The sequence below is a fragment of the Cervus canadensis genome, chromosome 2 (genome assembly GCF_019320065.1).
Source record: "Cervus canadensis isolate Bull #8, Minnesota chromosome 2, ASM1932006v1, whole genome shotgun sequence".
NCBI classification, from domain to species: domain Eukaryota; kingdom Metazoa; phylum Chordata; class Mammalia; order Artiodactyla; family Cervidae; genus Cervus; species Cervus canadensis.
The window spans coordinates 83,421,866-83,443,748 of NC_057387.1; the positions used below are offsets into that span (position 1 = coordinate 83,421,866).

The following is a 21,883-nucleotide window of genomic DNA, read 5'->3' on the forward strand; positions in this document are numbered from 1 at the left end:
GGAGAGACAGCAAGTTGTTTCTGGATGGAATTTTCCAGACGGGGCCTCAGTCAGAGAACAAATGTGCCTTCTGAATTTTCACTATAATTGTTATTGACCTTTAGTGCAATGAGCAAAATTGCTCTCCCGAACCCCTCCGCCCCCACCCCATTTTACCAAATTGTTTTCCCTGACTTTTCAAAAATGAAATTTGGCCAGCCCAGCCCCAACTGCCGACTGTGGGAAAACAAAGCAACTCCTTATGGCCCCAAATGGAGCGTTGGCAATTAATCCATTGATCTCAGTAGAAAACCCTATTGTATCAGGGTCCGCCAGGAGAAAGCTGCATCCTGCCCCTCTCCCGCCCTACACAGAACGTTCATTGAAGTCAACCCCCAAATTGATGGCAGGATATGGCCCTAAAAGCCTCCAAATTAAAGGGGCCCAGAAAATAATGTTGGCTGGGCAGCGGAAGCGGGGGTGGAGGAGGTGGGGGAGAATGGTGGAAGGGGCTGGGCTTCCTCTGGAATCCATGGGTAGGAGCAGAGTGGCCGGGTGTAGAATTTCTGGTTGCCCTTGACTCTCTATGCTCTTTAGCTTGCCCTGCAGCCTCAGACCCTCAGACATCTCATCTGCTGATTGTTTGGCTTTTTGTTGATGCTGTTGTGTGTGTGATCAGTCATGTCCCACTCTCTGTGACCCCATGGACTGTAGCCCTTTAGGCTCCTCTGTCCATGGGGTTCTCCAGGCAAGAATACTGGAGTGGGTTGCCTTTCCTTTCTCCAAGGGATCTTCCCATCCCAGGGATCCAACAAGTGTCTCTTGCATTGCAGGCAGATTCTTTACCTTCTGAGCCACGAAGGAGGCAAATGAATGCTAAACAAACATTCAAAGGGTGTTAAGCCTTCAAAGAATACCTACAGTATCAGTCTTGTCCTGTTGGTATGTATTATTCTCATTTTACAGTTGGAGAAATCGAGGCACCCCAAGATGAAATGACTTGTTTAAAGACACATAATTAAGTAGTTGATTCTGATCCAAAAAGAGTGTAAGCTCTAGGGAAACCAGGATACTTTTTGTCTTATTCAGAGATATAGCTCCAGTATCTATAGACCTATATCCAAACTGTGTCTAGTGTGGTGCTGGACATGTAGATGGTGAGCAAGAAATATTGGTTACATAAATGAAAAAACTGTATTTTGCTCTTTTCTAAGATATGTGGGGCCCTGATTCTTCTCTGCCTGCCTCATTGCTATTTTGCAATTTATCTAGTCCTTACATTTTTTTCAGTAATATTTCCATAAGGATCTTCTGATAAATCCCCCATAAAGTTCAGTTATAGGAGGGAATTGAGTTTCTCCAGACAAATAAAAAAGGTATACTTACTTTAATCTGAAAGCAAGAACTATAATAGTCTTCAAATTTCCCATTCTATCTTGGCTTCCAAGGAGTTCAGAATTAAATTTGGTGCTTAATTTCATATTTTCCTTGAGTTAGATTTTGGGTAGAGTTTCTTCACAAATTCTGTGGTTTCAGTTCTTTCTCTGATTCAATTTTTGGATGTTGAGAAGACAGTCTAGTAATAATAGTGCCCATGATGTCAGTAGAACCGTTTGTTGTCCAGAGTTTCTTACAGGTCCAAGGGCTCTACTGGGAAGCCCTATCCAAGCTCAGACTTGACTATAAGTTTCATTGTTCCTCTAGACCAGTAGTTCTGCATTTGAGGTGAGGGTGGGGATGGGTGATTTTGCCCCTCCAGGGAGGTTTGGCAATGTCTGGAGGGATCTTTGGTTGTCACTGGCCTTAGTGAACAGAGACCAGGGATGCCGCTTAACCCCCTGCAGTGTACAGGATGGCCCCACAACAAAGAATCTTCTAGCACCAAATGTCAATAGTGTCAAGGGTTGAGAAAGCTTGATCTACACCTGTGAACTGTCATGAAGCATCACATGGAAAGAACTTCACCATTTTTTTCTCCTTTCTTGGCTGAGGGCACTCAAGGAAAGCCTTTGGCCAGGCTTACCATATGTTCTCTTCTGAGCAGACTACCTACCCCCACACCCCCTATCCCCAGCTTCTGTCTTCCTTACACATGAGAGGAACCCAGACAAATGAGGGCCCCATCTTATCCATCTTCTATCTTTCATTTTTGCACAGTTTGTAGCATGGAGGCTTTTCTATTTAAGGTACAAGGTGATCTCACATCTTTGGCACTGAGAGAAGAGAGATAATTTCAGAATGAAATAATTTTCTTTTTCTGATTGCCTTCAATTACACAGTCCCAAAGAGGAAGTTAATAAAAATATAGCTCCCCAGAGATCTGTACTGATAAGTTTGAAACAGAGCTTGAATACTTTTGCTGTGTTAGCATCATTGTGATGAAGGCATTCCCCATGTCCGCTTCTGCCATCCTGTGTTGTCTTAGTTGACTGTCAGTAGCAGCAGCCCTTTGGGCCAAGGGACAGTTTTACTGCCAACAAGCTAGATTCATCCTGGCACTCTCACAGCCTCTCAGCTATAATTTTTCTTCCTCACATCAAGCTGTCTAGTCTAAATTCCTGGGCATCTACCTCACTTTCCCTACTTGACACCTCAGGTCTTCCTGGGGCAAAAGGTAGACTCGAACTCAAGCCTCATGAGCTGGAACCCTGCTGCCGATTCTCTTTTCCTTGGGTTGGGCAGAGAGAGGGAAGGGGCTGGTCCTGCTTTTCCTACTCATCCTCCACTGACTGGGTCCTTCCTGCCATGAACCATGAATGGGATGATTTCCATGGCTCCATGTAGTTACCACCCATCTGATTTTCAGCATTACTTGTGACTGTGTCCCAGGGAGGGATGGTACCTCCTTGGTACTGCAATTAGGAGAGGTGAGTTCAGGCTCACTTAATCAAGTAGACACCAATTCATCCCAGAGCATTTAACATTTTGGGCAAAAGTACTGTGTGACAAGCACTATGCCTGCTGTTGGGCTCACACGATTAGTAATTTCCCATCACTTGCTCACAAAGAGAATGACTGGAAACATACGTAAGTGTTGTGATTGAAGTGAGCACAGGGGATTGGTGCCTGGAGGGTACCCATCTCAGGCTGGAGAATGTGGTCAGGGAAGCCTTCCTGGAGGAGGAGATGCCTGAGCCAGATTTTAAAGGGCTTCTATTGGCTCAACCTGGTGGCTCAGTGGTAAAGAATCCACCTGCAATGCAGGGTCTGTGGGAGATGCGGGTTTGATCCCTGGGTCAGGAAGATCCCCTGGAGCAGGGCATGGCAACCCGCTCCAGTATTCTTGCCTGAAGAATCCCATGGAGAGAGGAGCCTGGTGGGCTACAGCCTATCGGGTTGCAAAGAGTTGGCCACGACTGAAACGACGTAGCTCACGTTGGCTCAGCCAGCTCCTCTAGCCAGCCTGGTCTACCCAGCAACTGTGTCACACTGGTTCTCTTCCTCCTCATTCTTCTCAGCAATCACTCCCGACAACATCTGTGTTACAGTACTTGTGGTGATTCTTCATTCCTAGACCAAAAAAAATAAATTAAAACGAGAGAGTGGTGGACCCCTTGATTTGGGGAAACTTTCCACTGGAGAAGTTATACCCCAGCCTGTGAGAAAGTTGTGGATCTTGAAGATTGAACCAGGGGTGACTTCAGGTCAGTAGCCAACAGCTTCAGGGAGCTCAGTGTTTCTTGTTAGAAGCAGCTGCAGGGGTGGGGTGGGGCCACCACACCTGTCAACCAGCTCCAGCCCTGCACCCCATCAAAGAAACCAGCCCCGAGAGGCCAGACCAGGAGGCAGAGTGGTTTTTTTTTAATGTACAGGATAAAGGGACTTTAAAAAATATTTATTTTTACTTATTTGGTTGCAGCCCGTCTTAGTTGTGGCACATGGGATCTTTAGTTGGGCGTGTGGTATCTAGCTCTGACCAGGGATTGAACCTGGGTCCCCTGCATTGGGAGTGCAGAGTCTTAGCCACTGAACTACCAGGGAAGTCCCAGGCACAGTATTTTTGGATCTTCTCGCCAGCTCTGAGAGGTGGAGATAATTGTCCCCATTGCCTGGCTGAAGAAACTGAGAGTCAGATGGGTTGACTCACTCGCTAATAAATGCAGGAGACAGGCTACAAGAGCAGGGCTTTTCAGTTCAAATCTGCTTCCTTCACACCACCCCATTTTCTTCCCATGGCTGAGACTCCACGACCGATGAAGAGCAAAGCAGAGCCCTGCCCTAGATTCCCCTCGGGCTTGCTTTTCACCGGGTTGCTTGGGAAATGAAACAGAACCAGAACAGAGCTTATGTGTTCTGTTATGTCACACCTCTTTTTCCCAAGATCTCAAAGGCCTGGGTCCATTTATCTAGATACTCAAATTCTCAACAGGGGCGTTAGATAGACGCTGGAGAGGGAAATGCTGTTTTGGAAAGAATGAAACCATTCTTGCAGTGTTTATATTCGATTCCGGAGACCTGGTTAGAAAAATATTTTTAACAAACGGAAGGAAGAGTAACTATGCACTCACAAAATGTGGGCTGCTCATCGAGGGGAACCTTTGCCCTGGGAGTCTGTTCCCAGGACAGGGCATGTGCAGCCCCAAACGGCCGTTAGAAGATGAAAGGGAATCTTTCAACATTTCCTCCCATTGTCTGAGCTTTCTCCCTGCTTTGTCACCATAACATTCTTTTTTGGAATTCCATTAACATGAAGTTTTTCCCTCCCCCAGAAACAATTAAAAAGAGGAGTTGGCAAAGCCAGCCAGGAAAGACCTGTGGCTCACTCCTAAGTGAGTAACTATCATGTGTCTTGGAAAGGTTTGCTGCTTCCAATCGAAGAGATTGAAGCCTGAAGAGGAAAACACAGAAGTATCCTCTCTACTGACTGCAAGATGTTCTTTAGGCTCTACGGTGAGGCTCTGGGAGGGCTGAATATGACCCGGGGACCTGAAGACCTAGGCCCAGTCTAAATAGGAAGCTTTAAGCACTGGCAACTCCATTTAACTAATAAGGTAACTAACAACTTCAATTGGCTACTTCATTTGTATATGTGTATGTGTGAAGCAATCATTTGTAAGTAAAAGAAAAGGGTACTTTATTGAGGCTATCTGTCCAATAACGTGGTTTTCATCATTGATCTGAGTACTAATCAGGATGATATATATATACACATAAATATATATGACTATCTAGAATATATATGTATATTTTCTGTGTAAAATAAGCTATCATTTATAAAATACTTGTTGTATTCTGGATACTTTGTGAATATTATCTTGGTTAAACCTTATAACCATATTATGTAGTAGTGAAGTGAAGTAGCTCAGTCATGTCTAACTCTTTGTGACCCCGTGGACTGTAGCCCACCAGGCTCCTCCGTCCATGGGATTCTCCAAGCAAGAATACTGGAGTGGGTTGCCATTTCCTTCTCCAGGGGCTCTTCCTGACCTAGGGATCAAACCCAGGTCTCCCGAATTTCAGGCAGACACTTTAACCTCTGAGCCACCAGGGAAGCCCATATTATGTAGTAGAAAGGTCCATATAAGGAATTAAGACTAAGAGATATAGTCAGTAGTGGAGTTAGACTATTTTTTTATGAGCGGTTTTAGATTTACAACAAAATTTTGAGGAAGGTACAGAGGTTGCTAGTAATGGCCCTGCCCCTACACATGCATAGCCCCCTGCCAACATCACTCATCAGAATGGTACATTTTTTACCAAGGACAAACCTACATGGACTCATCATTATCACCCAAAGTCCCTAATTTACCTTAGAGTTCACTCTTGGTGTTGTACCTTCTGTGGGCTTGGGCAAATGTATAATGATTTATGTCTTTCATTACAATATCATACAGAGTATTTTCAGGACTCTGAAAATCCTCTGTGCTCTGTCTATTCCATCTCCTCTTCCTCTTCACCCTTGCCCACTCCAGCAACTAGTAATCTTTTACTAGTCTCCATAGTTTTACCTGTTGTAGAATATCATATAGTTGTAATCACAATGTGTAGCCTTTTCAGATTGACTTCTTTCACTTAGCAATATGTATTTAAGTTTCATTCATGTCTTTTTATGGCTTGATAGCTCATTTCTGTTTAGCACTGAGTAATATTCCATTACTGGATGTGCCACAGTGTATTTATCCACTCACCTACTGAAGACATCTCAGCTGCCTCCAAATTTTCTTGCAATTATGAATAAAGCTGCTATGAGCATCCATCCGCATGCAGGTTTTTGTGTGGACATAAGTTGTCAGCTCCTTTGGGTAAATACCAAGGAGTGTGACTGCTGGATCATACAGTAACAGTATGTTTTGTTTTTATAAGAAACTATCAACTATCTTCCAAAGTGACTGTACCATTTTGTATTCCCACCACCAATGAATGAGAATTCCTGTTGCTCCACATCCTCACTAGCATTTAGTATTGTCAGTGTTCTTGATTTTGGCCGTTCTAATAGGTGTGCAGTGGTATGTCATTATTTTAATTTGCATTCCCCTGATGACGTATGATGTGGAACATCGATTCATATATTGGGTGGGCCAAAAAGTTTATTTGAACTTTTCCATAAGTTGTTACAAAAACCTGGATGAACTTTTTGGCCATCCCAATACTTATTTGCCATATGCATATCTTTTTTGATGGGCTTCCCTGGTAGTTCAGCTGGTAAAGAATCTGCCTGCAACACAGGAGACCCCAGTTTGATTCCTAGGTTGGGAAGATCCTTTGGAGAAGGGATGGACTACCCACTTTAGTATTCATGGGCTTCCCTGGTGGCTCAGATGGTAAAGAATCCACCTGCAATGTGGGAGACCTGGGTTTGATCCCTTGGTTGGGAAGGTCGCCTGGAGGAGGGCATGGCAACCCACTCCAGTATTCTTGCCTGGAGAATATCCAAGGACAGAGGAGCCTGGGGGGGCACAGTCCATGGGGTCCCAAAGAGTTGGACACAACTGAGCAACTAAGCACAGCACAGCATCTTCTTTGATGACCTCTCTCCTAAACTTGGGCTTGTTTTCTTATTGTTGAGTTTTAAGTGTTCTTCATATATTTTGTATAATAGTCTATTACTAGATGTGTCTTTTACAAATATTTTCTTCTAGTCTGTGGCTCATTCCTTTAATATTGTCTTTCACAGAGCAGAAGTTTGTGCTTTTCATGAAATTCAGCTTATCAATTATTTCTTTCAAGGATTTTTATTTTTGGTCCTGTATCTAAAAAGGCATGACCATATTCAAAGTTATCCAGGTTTCCTCCTATGTATTTTCTAAGAGTTTTATAGTTTTGCATTTTACATTTACGTCTGTGATCTACTTTGAGTTAATTTTTGTGAAGGAGTTTGTGTAAATATTCTTTTTTTGCATATGGATGGATGGCTGGTTGTCTCAGCATCATTCATTGAAAAGACTGTCTTTGTTCCACTGTATTCCCTTGGCTTCTTTGTCACAAATCAGTTGATGGTATTTATGGGGATATGTTTCTGGGATCTCTGTTTTGTTCCATTGATCAATTTGCAATTCTTTTACCAATATCACACTGTATTGTAGCATTATGGTAAGTTTTGAAGTTGGGTAAGATCAGTCCTTCAATTTTGTTCTCCTTCAATACTGTGTTGGCTCCTCTGGGTCTTTTGCCTTTCCATACAAACTTTAGAATCAATTTGTTGGTATCTATGAAATAACTTACTGGAATTGTGATTGGAATTGCACTGAATCTGTAGCTTAAGTTGGGAAGAATTGACATCTTGACTATATTTTGTCTTCCTGTCCGTAAACATGGAGTATCTCTGCATTTATTTAGTTCTTCTTTGATTTCATTCATCAAAGTTTTGCAGTCCTCATTTAGATCTTTTACATATTTTGTAAGATTTATACATAAGTATTTCATTTTCTTGAGTACTAGTGTTTTTAATTTCAAATTCCACTTATTCATGTTGGTATATAGGAAAGGAACTGACTTTTATACATTAACTTTATATCTGCAACTTTTCTATGATTGCTTAATAGTTCCAGGAGTCTTTTTTCTTTTTATTTTTTGTTAGTTATTCTGAATTTTTTACTTAGATGATCATGTCACCTGCAAACAGTTTTATGTCTCCTTTCCCAAACTGTGTACTTTTAAATTTCTTATTCTTGTCTTATTGCATTAGTGAAGACTTCCAGTGCGATGTTAAATGGAGCAATGAGAAGGGACATCCTTGCCTTGTACCTCATCTTAGCGGGAAAATTTCAGTTTCTTATCATTAAATATGATGTATAAGCTGTAGGATTTTTTATAGTCTTTATCAAGTTGAGAAAGTTCCCGTACATTCCTAGTTTATTCAGTTTTTATTATGAAGGGGGCTTTTAATTTTTAAAAAATTTTATTGGAGTATAGTTGACTTACAATGTTGTGTTGGTTTCAGGTGTATAGCAAAGTGAATCAGTTATACATATATCCACTCTTTTTTAAGATTCTTCTCCCATGTAGGCCATTATAGAGTATTGAGGAGTTCCCTGTGATATACAGTAGGTCCCTATTAGTTTTCTGTTTTATATGTAATAGTGTCTATATAGCCTGGTGGGCTGCAGCCCATGGGGTTGCAAAGAGTCAACATGGATGAACACTGCACAAGAGGAGGAAGAATGTGTATGTATCAATCTCCGTCTCCCAGTATATCTCTTTTCCTTCTACCCCTTTGACAACCACAAGTTTGTTTTCTATATCAATTACTCTATGTCTGTTTTGTAAGTTCATTTGTACCCTTTAAAAAAAAAAGATTCCATATAATAAGTGATATCATATTTGTCTTTCTGTGCCTGACTTACTTCACTCAGTATGACAATCCCTAGGTCCATTCATATTCACGAATGGGTTTTATCATGAGTTGGATTTTTTCAAATAGTTTCTCTTCCTCTATTGATATGATTATGTGATTTTCCTTTTTTAGTTTGTTGATACAATGGATTATATTAAATAGTGAACCAGCCCTGCATACCTGGAACAAACCCCACTTCGTTGAATTGGGATTCTGCTTTCTGATTTAAAAGCCACTTCTCCCACCACTGCATTTCAAACACCCCTGTGATCTCTAATTCTCATATTAGCACTTAGCAGGCAGTCTTGTAGTCATTCATACATTCAGTCAAGGAAATGTAAGGTACCATTCTATTTTTTTTTTCCATTTATTTGTATTAGTTGGAGGCTAATTACTTTACAATATTGTAGTGGTTTTTGCCATACATTGACATGAATCAGCTATGGATTTACATGTATTCCCCATCCCGATCCCCCCTCCCACCTCCCTCTCTACCCGATCCCTCTGGGTCTTCCCAGTGCACCAGGCCCGAGCACTTGTCTCATGCATCCAACCTGAGCTGGTGATCTGTTTCACCCTTGATAATATACATGTTTTGATGCTGTTCTCTAGAAACATCCCACCCTCGCCTTCTCCCGCAGAGTCCAAAAGTCTTTTCTGTACATCTGTGTCTCTTTTTCTGTTTTGCATATAGGGTTATCGTTACCATCTTTCTAAACTCCATATATATGCGTTAGTATACTGTATTGGTCTTCATCTTTCTGGCTTACTTCACTCTGTATAATGGGCTCCAGTTTCATCCATCTCATTAGAACTGATTCAAATGAATTCTTTTTAATGGCTGGGTAATATTCCATGGTGTATATGTACCATAGCTTCCTTATCCATTCATCTGGTACTATTCTAAATAGGAAGATTCCAAGTTGTAGAAGATGGTCTTTACCAGTTATCTAAAATTTGTGAACTTCACGTATGTTTAAAATTTGTAAATGGAAATATTAATATTTACCTGAAGATTTGTTTGGGAGGATTACTTGAAAGACATGTATGTAAAACATCTCAGATTGTGCTTGGCCTATGGTAGGTATTCATGTAAGATTCTTGGCACACTCAAACTGGTCAGTTTGCGAAGAATAATTATTTAAGGAGTTCCAGATAGGGTTAGAGAAAGCAATGAAGGATAGTGCTCCATCCTGTCTAGCCATACCTAGCTAGATAGGGCTAACAACAGAAGGGGGATTTTAACTGTCCTCAGGCCTAAAGGAGTGAGAGGAAGGACCCGTTATGCAACTAGAAGGTGTAGCCACATAGAGAGGGCCACTTTTCAGGAGCTGTGGCCTTCGGTAGAGGAATATCATTAACCCACAGCCACGTGGCACAGAAGGAACCAGGGGGCCAATATCTGAACCTCACTCTCCCCTCACTTCCTGATCTCCTACTGGTGGCTCCCGCTGGCCAAATCCAACTGAAAGCCAGAGCACAAGGGAGCCAACTGATGTTCTTTATAAGGTCAGCCTTCTGGGGCAGAGAGTGAGATGAGATATGGGGAAAGTAGATCTGGATGGGCAAATGGAGAATATCCAGCAGAACGTATTAAATCCAAATTCCCACTCTGAAATTGTTTCTGGTCAAATCAACACCCACAGCACAGGGAAGAGTCTATTACAGTAGGTTTGAGCTGGATGAACTGCCACTTCACATCTGTCACAACCTGTCGTGGTTCTCCAGTGTCTAACAAAACGTAGACTCCAAGCAGGCCTTAAAAGATCCGCTGTAATGGGACTTGGATCGCGTTGAGTCTTCCTCTCACTTGATATTGTGATTGATGTTGATATTGTGACCAAACTGGATTGCTCACCGTAGCAATCACGTAAGTCATAAGCCCTGTCATGACTCCCTGCTTTGGCTGAACGGTTTCTGACAGCCCAGCAGGCCCTGGCCTCTTGCCATCGCCCTTGCTTTTCCAGCTCTTGGGGCACATCCCTTTGCTCCCAGCTCCCTTATAATCTTAGGATCATTTTTCCTCTGCTTCAGCAGTTTGGGGCCTGCTTGTCATGATAGGATATACTCCATTCAACAAATATTTTGCTCCACAAACACTGAATACCCATTGAGCTCCTGGCCCTAACCAAAAAAGGAACTATATGGGGAATTAGGACTGGTTCTTGCCCCTAAGGAGCTCATGTTCTTCCCAGGATTAGATCTCTCCTGTTACTTGGCCATCATCCTTCTAGACTGTGGGTGTCTTGAGGACAGGGTATCTGTCTAATTCTCTTTGTACTTCCAGTGCTTAGCAACTGTATGGCACAGGAGTCCTTCAGGAAATGTGAAGCCATAGAGGAAACAAAGATGGAAAGAGGGAGGAAGGAAGGAAAAAAGAAATGAATTAATTTATTCCACAGTGATTTGCTAAGTGCTTACAATGTGCCAGGCCCTGAAATACAATGAATAGCACAGGTTACACACATGGAGGGTGTGTTTGTGTGTGTGTGTGTGTGTGAGCACACACATGTGCATGAAGTCTGAGCAATTGGTGATGAATGCCTCAGAGTCCTGAGGACAAATCAGCAGATGCTCTCTTGACTTCAGCTTTCTGAACTAAAGCTTTCATAATCCAGACGAGAGAAGAGAAGGGATCTGTTTCAATGTCCGACTGAGTGATTGAGGGATGGTGTGAGAGGACTTTTCAAACAGTTTCTGAAAGCAGGTGATTTTTTGCAAATGAGGGCTTGTCGGCATATGGTATTTGGATGATATAATTTCTTTAATTGAAAGTGTTATCTTAACCAGAGAGTTTTGCAAAACCCCAAAACAAAGACATCTGTTGCTGTTTTTGTTCTTTTCCCCAGCAAACAATCTGGTGGTGAAAAATAGGAATGACTAAATGGAACGCCAGGGAAAATTGTGGACATGAAAAACAAACCCCTACATCTTTAAAAGGGGGGCAGTTAATCAAAGTACAAGGCAAGCAGCTTGTCACAAGAGCCTTCATGTGACATCTTGGGTCCTGATAGCTCTACTGCTTTATATATCAATAATTATTAAGAAAGAACCAAGGGGATGGGTTTGTGGCAAATTTAACACATTTCTCTGTTGTTTGTGGACCTTAACTATCAGCTCTGTGTTGCTGGTGCCTTGGTTTGTCTCCAGGTGGAGACCCTTTGATCCACTGGTCTCCTGGACATCTGTTCCTGATGCTCCTCAGACTCAAGTGATCAAAACTGACCTTGTCAATCCACCAGAACAGCTTCTCATGAACTCTCCATTTTGGGGAGTGCCCCACCACTTATTCAGCTCCCCAGGACCTTCCCCCTCCTGGAGACCAGCACAAGCTGAAATCAAGACGCATGGCGTCCCTTGGAAAGATCCTCCACTCTGCTCCCTTTTCCTCACCCCCACTACCACAGCATCCCTCCCGCAGATCGCTGCCATGGCCCTGCCTCTCTCCAGACCTGTATCTCACCTTGACCTCTGAATCAGTCAGCCTCATGGCAGGAGGCAGAACTCATCTCACATAGTTCAACTGAAGAGCCATTAATGAAGGGACAGAGAGGTGGGGGCAGCGTTAGTGTCACGAACAAGGGATATCGAGGCGCCCAGAGACTAGCAAGTGCTGGAAGCTGTCACCACTTCTAGGACTGAAGAGACAAGGGAGTAAATAAAGATGATGAAGCTCAGAGAGAACCAGAACCATGGAGGAAGGACTACTTGGTGGGAAGGCTATGCAGAAGCAGGGAGGGAGTGGGGAAGAAATCACATGATGACTGCTTCCTCTGCCTTGCTTGCTGGAGCTTCCTTCCCATTGTTTGAACACAGAAGTCCAGTTCTAGGGGGTGCAGAAGGTGCAGTCAGCAGAGGTCAGCCTCCTGGGGCACAGAGCTGCAGAGAAGGGCTGAGGTTGGATCTGGGAATATGGAAGAGAAGGACTGTGAATGCCTAGCCTCTCCCCTCTATCTGTTCTATACTCGGATATCCATGTGCTCATTCTAAGACCCTCATGATGCCTCTTCTTGAACTGAACCACTTTTTTGTTTTTTTTTTGAGTCATTTGCTTCCAATTCAGTCCACACACAGAGCATTCAGCATTACACTAGTGACTGGGAGTCACCTCTCTAATTCATGTAACGTGTCACTCTTGGTCTCTTCTCTGAGACCACTAATCTCATGCTCTCTAGTGAAACCATCCTGTCCTTCAAACCCTCTCTCTAGCCCCTCCCCCACTCCCCCACCCCCACCAGGAGCTGAACCACTTCCAAAACTCTCCAAAGCTCCTTAAATTGGCATTGAATATTCCTTTGACCCTTTCTGACCTCCCTAGTCCTGTCTCTCACCACTCCTGGTCCTTATTCAATCAGTAGCTCTTCTGTATTACTCCTGAACACACCATGTTGGCCCAGATCTCCATGCCTTAGTAAATGTTCCCTTCGTTCCCTAGAATACCCTCTTCTTCCTGCCCAAACTTTCTCAACACCTGCCTGGGAAACTGCAAGTCTTCCAAACCTAGTTTAGCTGTCACCTCCTCCAGGAAGACTTCTGTCCCACTCGCCTTCCTGAATTAATCACACCTGCCTCAGAGCAATCTTCATTATATCTATTTTTGCACTGTTGATACACCAGTGGATTGTTTTTAAACCTATCTGTAGCCCCCAGCCAGACTGGCAGCTCCTTGAAGGCAAAGACTGTGTATCATGCATCTTTGCATCCCAGCTGATTGTCATAGTGCTTGGAACTTTAAATCTGTTCAATAAAGATTTAAGGAAGAAAAGAAAGCGATAGAAAGGAGGGAAGTGGGAGGAAGGAAGGAAATCATTTCACCTGCTTAAAACCTTTTCAAGTACCTTGCCTCATCTGACCTTCACAAGCAGTTTAAATGCTGGGGTAGGCATGTCTGGGTTTCCCTGGTGGCTCAGTGGTAAAGAATCTGCCTGCAATGCAGGAGATGCAGTTTCGCTCCCTGGGTGGAGAAGATCCCCTGGAGAAGGAAATGGCAACCCACTCCGGTGTTCTTGCCTGGGAAATACCATGAACAGAGGAACCTGATGGGCTACAGTCCATGGAGTTGCAAAAGAGTCGGACACGACTTACGGACTAAACAACAGGAATGGTTACCTAGGATAGACACTAAGTCTCAGAAAAGATGGGAGGAGGCGGCAGTGAGAAGAGCTGAGAATTGGGAATCAGCAAATTGGATTTGAGCTCCAGGTCTCTAACTTATGGGATGTGAGTTCTTTTCTGAACTAAGAGCTTCTCTCTGAGTCTTTGCTTCATCTTTGCAAATTGGGCATAATAATGATTTTTATCTCCCAGAGCTGTGGGCGAGGCAATGTGTGAAGATGTTTCATGTACTACACAGGGACAGACAAATAAAAGGGATATTAGGACCACTTTTCAGCACGCACTGCCATTTTTAGTAGTTCTGATTGACTGATTGACATCTTCCCAGCTGTCCTACCTTTTATGCCCAAACGAACAGAAGGCTGAGAAGACTCTTCCCACAGTGGGAAAGTTTCTCCTTGGATTTTCAGAGTTGTAATGGAAGCCCCAGAAGACACCTGGAGACCACCTAGGCCAGTCGTTGGTCTGAAAATACTAAGGTCTCCCACTACCAGCTTCCATGACAAGAGGACACAGGTTTCACACACGAGTGGCCACTCACTCCAGTACAGCTGGCCCCTTCCTTCTTTGGAAGACTCTGGTTGTCAGAAACTTCTTCCTTTGAGCAAAATCTGTCTCTCTATAGTTTTTTCATGCTGTCTGTGGTTCTAGGCTTTGGGGCCACCCAGGAGAGGTCTATCTATGCTCATTCCAAGGGATGTCTCTTCTGAAATGAAGGCAACTCTGTTGTCCTTTAAATTGTTTCTAAGCCAAGTATTTCTCATCCTTCAGATGTTCTTCATCATAGAGTCTTTGGAATCTCTATTACTCTGAGGGTCTCATCAGAATTTTTCTGTCTGCTAGTAATTCCTCATTCAGACCTGTACCAACTCACTTGATTGCTTCTCTTTAGGATATCAACACCACAGCAAGCCACTGTATGTCTAAAATAATAACTCCATGTATGGGGGAGGGGCTCCTATGTCTAGATAGAATAATTGAAGTTCAGTGAAGTACCTGCTTGCCCTACTTCATGTAGATGGTAAATAGCAATACAGGGCTTATATCCAAAGCCATCTGGCTTCCAGAGTCCTGTGGTTTCCACTGCCAGTTATACTTTCTCTTGCTCTAGTCAAGAGATGGAAAAAAAGAATAAAAGTGTTCACTGGTTAATCTCCCCCCCGAACAGCAGTCTCCTCCATGAGAAGATGTGATGGGGCTGGTTCCTAATCATCAGCAGTGCCTTCCACATAAGAAGCACTTGAAAAGTGATGCTCTCATCATCATCATCATTAAATGCTTTCCAAAGCTTGCCAATTGATTAATTTTCCAAGTGATTCTGAGATCTCCATATAATGCATAAGGAAGAGTTTTGGAATCGTGTTACTCAAACACGTTACTCAAAGTGTGATCTGTGTACCCGTGTCAGGTGGGTGTCAATCTGCAAACTCTTATGTGTCCTTGATGAGATCAGTACAGAAATTGAGAGCAAATTGAGAAATATTATAGAAATTTGGCATCCCTATGGCATCCAATTATGTGATTTTGTATTTCACAAAAGATTGAGAATAAAAACCTGGTCCATCACCATAGACACTCTGAAAAGCAGGGACACAACCCATTTGGCCAATGGTTGGTTCTATTAGGTTGGCCAATGATTGGTTCTATTGGGTTGACCAAAGAGTTTGTTTGGGTTTTTCCATAAGATGTTGTGGAAAAACCCAAACAAACTCTATGGCCGGCACAGTAGTTCCTTTGTAGAAGAACTTGAACTTCATGTGGACAGTAGAGTCAGTTTCGCTCTGTTTGGCAAAACACCAGCCATACCTACTGTGTGTTGTGTGGTGTACCAGGAGCTGTGGGGAATGCAGGGATGAGTAAGATGTTGGGTCTTCCACACGGAGCACTCAGCTCAACTGTGGGCACAGAAGAGATGCTCAGGAAATGCTGTTGAATTCAAGTTTTACGTGAATGTACATTTGCAATCCTGCAGGCTACTGAAAGGGGGGCTATCTTCAGGACTCCTCAAACCTGGTGGAGAATCCCTGAACGTGTGGCCTACAGCGGTGAGTTGTAAGCAATACAAAGCAGGCTTCCCTTTTGTGGATCTCCTAATGTTTTGCAGAAAAGGAGAGATGACTGACCAAGACCCCCAATATTTAACCATGTACTTGCTTGGGCTGTTTTGTTCTCTTTTTCATCATGGTAGTCATATCTTGCCAATGGGGCTGCTTACTTTTAGAAAGTAGAGGCCACATCTTAAGACCACATTGTTTCAAATTCAAAGACATACTTTTTCTTTCAAATTTCATTTTTTCTGAAATCAATATGGATCTTACAATTGATATGTGCATATTACATAATTTTTCTTTTTCCTTCTCTTCAACCTAAAAGTTGTTTCAGCAATGTTTCTTAAAATCAATGTTATCTTAGAATTAAGAAATACTATAATTGTATATATGAGAGAATACAGGTATTAACTAACCTTGTTGTGGTAATCATTTTGCAATATATGTGTATATCAAATCATTACATTGTATACTTTAAACTTATACATGATATATGTCAATATCTTAATAAATCTGAAAAAGAAAAAAAAAGAAATACTGAATTTCATGGTACTCAAATCACTCTCTGCACCTTGCTGGATACATATAGAATGCTCCATAAATATCCCCTGGTTGGTTTATTACCTTCTGGTTTTAGAAACATAATTTGGAGTCATCCTAGAGCAGTATCTTTGTTGTTGCTGTTTAGTGGCTAAGTTGTATCTGATTCTTTCAGACTCCATGGACTGTAGTCCACCAGGCTCTTCTGTCCATGGGATTCTCTAGGCAGGAATATTGGAGTGGGTTGCCATTTCCTTCTCCAGGGGATCTTCCTGACCCAGGGATCGAACTAAAGTCTCCATCATTGCAGGCAGATTCTTTACCACTGAGCCACCTGGGAATCCCTACAGTTGAAATATGTATTTGTTTACTAATTTAACCCTAGGAGCAATCCTTTCTCACTAGTAGCTTTATTCCTGCTCTATGGATGAGGAAACTGAGGCTCAGAGGGAGAAGCTATGGTTTGAGCAGGGCCAACAATGGGTCATTTGCTGAACTGAGAGTCCATGCCCTTTCCACTGTTCCAAGTTGGTCATCTGCATGCCTTGCAAAGCCTAGTTCAAAAGGTACTCTTTCAGAAAGATGTCTTTGATTCCTTTCTCCAAGTAATGGTGACCTTTATCTTCTCTATACCTCTCTAACACTCTTCCTGTGTCCAGCTAATAGCCTTAGTGCTTTATGCCTTACATTACAATATTTTATGCATGTTCTTGTTCCCACCATTAGATACCAGTTCCTTGGGAGGCAACTAAGAGACCAGCCTCTGCTAGAAGATGTTAGTACCTTTCCACAGATTTTATATTTCCTTTATAAAACACAATTTAAGACATAACTCTGTCTAGGTGGCTTGTCTGTGATGGTAAATGGGATTCTGGTTCCAACTGAGATTCTATCAGTCTGTGTGTCCTGGAGTGATTTACTGTTATTTTTTTTTTAAGCTTTAAAATAACACAACTTTCTCTCTGACAGTTGTGAAGGTCAAAAATCCAAAATAATTCTTAAGGGGTTAAAATCAAGGTGAAAGGAGAGCTACTTACTTCTGAAGGCCCTGGGAGTGGTCCATTCCTTGCTGGAAGATTCTAGAAGCAGCCAGCATTTCTTGGCTCTTGACTGTATCATGGAGTGATTTACTTTTAAACTCAGCCTGCCTCAATGTGATTGTTTGTTTCCTAGAAGTAATGGGGGCCTCCTACAAGGAATGAGGATTGGGGACTGTAAGTATAAGATACACAAATTTCCTCTCAATATAACAAAATGATATCACTAACAGTAATAAAAGTCAATGTTTCTGTAGCATTTTATAAATTAAAAACCACTTCCCATCTGTTCTGTTGTTTCATTCTCATAATGACCTTATAGGGTAAGTAGCCCTGTACCCATAAAGGGAAACTGAAGCCAAGAGTTCTCCAAGGCCCCCACTGACAGCTGGTGAGTGGCAGAGCCAAAGCTAGAAAGCAGTCCTCAATCTCCGTACTCACACTGCTTTTAACAATACAGGAAACGCTACCGTAGCAATTGTTATTCTTATAACAGTACTCTGTTGTTTAGTCACTCAGTCGTGTCTGACTCTTTGCTACCCCAAGGACTGTATCCTGCCGGGCTCCTCTGTCCATGGGTTGTCCCAAGCAAGAATACTGGAATTCTTGGTTGCCATTTCCTCCTTCAGGGGATCTTCCTGACCCAGGAATCAAACCCATGCCTCCTGCATTGGCAGGTGGATTCTTTACCACTGAGCCAGTTGGGAAGCCCAATTATATTAATACATGGATTTATATATGTTACAATATACATTATGTACTCTAGTTTTGCTTTCATATTAATTCTAGTCTTTATAGTTTCTTTTCTATTTCCCATCACTCTTTCTCTAATATGGAGGATTCATTTAGAACAACACGTTGGTAAAAATGTTTACAAGTTTCATCTTCTTATTAAAAATAGTAAATTATCTAAGTAGGGTTTTAGCATTCTAAAATATAATACTTTTGGTTATTTTTAAAAATTGCTCTTTTTTATGAGCTTGCTACTATATGTCTTCGCTGTCCTGTTAATTTCATCAGTAAGAAATTATTCATTTTTTTTACCTTTTGCCATCTGGAAATTGCTTTGTCTAATTTCTAATGTCTCTTGCTTTCTCCTTGTGTTTATCTGACTTACATGGTTGCATACTTATTATTTTAAACTTTCCATGACAGTTCATGTACCAGTCTTTTATATTAAAATATCACTGTTTTTAGTTTTAAAACCTAATCAGAGAGTTTTTATCTTTACAAGCTTTTTTTTTCTGTTTATTCATGTATGCTTTATAGCTCCTTTAGCATCCTGGTTAATAGGGGGTTTATAAGAGCTTCATGTCTTTTTCAATTTCAACTTTCATGAAATCTTATTTTATTACCTCCAACCTCCTCATCTACTCTTCCCTTTGTTTCCAAATCTCTGCTTATTTCCCCAAGGAAACCAGCAGATTGGATAGATCAGCAATTCAGTGATGTATTTATACAAGGGTAGTACTTCTCAGACTTTTGTATATAAGAAACGTTTGAAAAATAGTATATTTATGGATACCAAAGGACCTTATAAATATCATGTGCATTTGAATGAAAATAGAGAGGAATAATAAGTTTTCTGGATGATCTATTTGTTGTAAGAAATGATCACATTTTGATCCATATGTTTAATGTACAATAAACATTGAATAATATCAGAAATATATGGTGCTTTTATAAGAAATATATGTAACAAAAACCAACAATCATCCAAAAGGCAATATACATGAGCTGATTCAAGCTGTCTATGCATCATGCTGCCATGGAATGTTCCAGGTTTGTGAGTCCACCAGGCATTCTAATGTAGGGTGTGCTATTTCTCCATTTCTTCTGACCAGACCAGATTATGCTTTAATATAGTGTAACCATATACTGTATTAAAGAATACACACACACACTTTTCTTACATATATGTGAACAATAACAACAAATGTGTTAAATTATATTTTAGAAAAAAAAATGCCAAGAATTTTTTTACTGTTTATTGATTGCTTTTTCAGGACAACAATTATTTCATGGATCTCAAGATTTCACAGAATGTAATTTGGGAAAAGTTACCTTAGGAAAAACTAGACTGTAATCATTCTGGAAAAGATAAGACCACAGCGTGGTGATAAATGTCAAGAAGACGTTATTCATCCATTTAGGAACTCGTTCTTATGGCAGACACTTATGAAGCACTTACTCTGGGTCAGACGTTGTGCTCAACTACTACAGCTAAGATGCTGAACATGACATACTCCTGGCCCTTAAAAAGATCACTGTCTCAAGTGAGTGGTCATAGGAAGGTGTGATGGGTGCCATAGTAACAGGATAAAGCAATCATGGAGGTGCAAGAAGGCAGTCTTGTAGGAAGTCTGAATGATGAAGGAAGCGTTTTTTGTTTGTTTTTTAATGTTTATTTGTGATTTACTTATTTGAGTGTGGCAGGTCTTACAGCATGTGGGCTCTTCATTGCTGGCAGTTGGCTTCTCTGTAGTGTGGATTAGTTGCATGTGGCATATGGGATCTCGGTTCCCTGACCAGGGATCGAACACATGTCCCCTGTGTTGAAAGGCAGATTCTTAACCACTGGACTACCGGGGAAGTCTCAGAAAAGAGTTTCATAAAGGGGACACCAGGGCCACCACTCAAGCTCAGACAGGAAGGTCCTTTAGCTGTGCGTGGTCTGTGAGGACACACCTAGCTGTCCATGGACCACAGAGTGCATGATCTCAGTGGTAGTGTGATGCTCTCTGTTGAGCATCAGTGTCATGTGCCAAACTTATATTCTTGGGGGAGTTTCAAGAATTTGGGATGTGGTGGGTTCCAGGGGCCTCAGGAAGAAGACGATGGACAACATTGGTGATTTCTATTCATTAAACATCAAATATAGTTGAAAGGGGCCATCCAGTGGCTAGTAGGGTGCTATTCAATGGTGGTATATTTTCTCAGACGCTAGTTGGGGTTTGACCCAAATGAGGTGTGAAATCACAGCTGCCTAAGAGCCATTATACCAAGGCTAGATGTCTTGTCTAAGCCCTACAGATCGAATACTAGTAGATCTTTAGCTCATAGAAATGGCCTAATGATTATGTCCTAGTGATTATGACTCTTAAGTCCTCTAGAAAGAAATTCACGATGTGACCTTAGACAGTTCATCTCTCTGGGTGCTAGTTTCACTGTCTATAATTTGAAATTCGCAAACAGGTTCAGGGATGACAAATACGTGCCTGGTGTGTTACTATTCTGCATTCATACATCCAGGACAGTTATCCTTAATCGATCTCTACACACCCTCTGGCTGAATCCGAACATGGACTCAGACTTCATCTCAACACTGCTCCACACTGTCGCTGTCAGGTAAACCCTCATGTTTTCCCTGGGATCTGGTGTTACTTTTGGTTCTAACATTTTGTTTTTAAGAAATGTAGGTGACTGTTCAGTGCATATAGTCTGTACGTGAACAAAGAAAAGTTAAACCATCATGGCATGTTGAAATCCTGGGGGTAAGAATGATTTCAGTTTCTGTACCTTCAACAGGAATAAGAAGCAGCATGTTTTTGTCTATTTTTTTTACTTGAAATTGTATTGTACAACTGTGGGATGTTTTTGACACCCCTGGCCCCCCAAGTGTGCCTGGTGTTTGCTGACAGTATCGCATTTCTGAGATCTAAATTTTCCAGAGTTGAGGGGTTGCTTGTCATTTAAAGAAATGTTGTGGTGATTCCATCCAACAGACAACTCTTGTGTATTACAGGTAAGCACCCTGTGATTTTTCTGTGGTGTTTTTGAGCTCTGTTCTTCTTAAATGAAACATACTGAGTATTAGCTGAATTAAGTGAGTTCTTCACTGAGAACAGGAAATTTGCAGGTTTTCACCTTTTGGTTTTATAAAATAATTTTTAAAAGGTTTAAAATCCATAAATATTAACCTTTGGTAATGATGTTGGGGGTGTGGTAAACTGGTACCTGTGTCTGAGTGTTCAAAACCTCCCTTCTGCATAGAGATTGAGTTGCTCCCTGTCCTGTAGACTAATCCAAGCTTAGAACATTCTCCCAGCCACAACAACTCCGCTGAGCTGGGAGAAGTGAATTGGTTCAGTCCTATAGCAGGAAATACCTAGCCTACCTGAGCCCCGGAATACATACTAAGTGTCCCCTAAAGAATTATTTCCAGGTTCTAGGAAGAATTCCAAAGGTGAGAGAAATTTGGGAAAAAAAATAGAAGGAATCCTTTTCCTTCACTCTTTGGCATTGTCCTGCTCTTCTGATATCAACATCCTTCTCCTAGAGCCTGGCTTACTCCAACTCTCAAGGGGCAACATGGTCTTGTCTACAGGGAGCTTAAAATCTTCAGGGAAAGTCAACCCTATTAGAGGAAACTGGACAGTCATTTGTTCACT

The 21,883-nt window shown here is 41.8% G+C and overlaps 1 long non-coding RNA gene across 1 annotated transcript; it reads left to right on the forward strand.

The window, feature by feature from the left end:
• The first annotated feature begins 4,782 nt into the window (after positions 1–4,782).
• Positions 4,783–20,828, forward strand: LOC122436907. Its single transcript, XR_006268151.1, has 3 exons — positions 4,783–4,970; positions 19,499–19,768; positions 20,745–20,828. It is a non-coding gene; the product is annotated as an uncharacterized LOC122436907 (long non-coding RNA).
• The last annotated feature ends 1,055 nt before the right edge of the window (positions 20,829–21,883 follow it).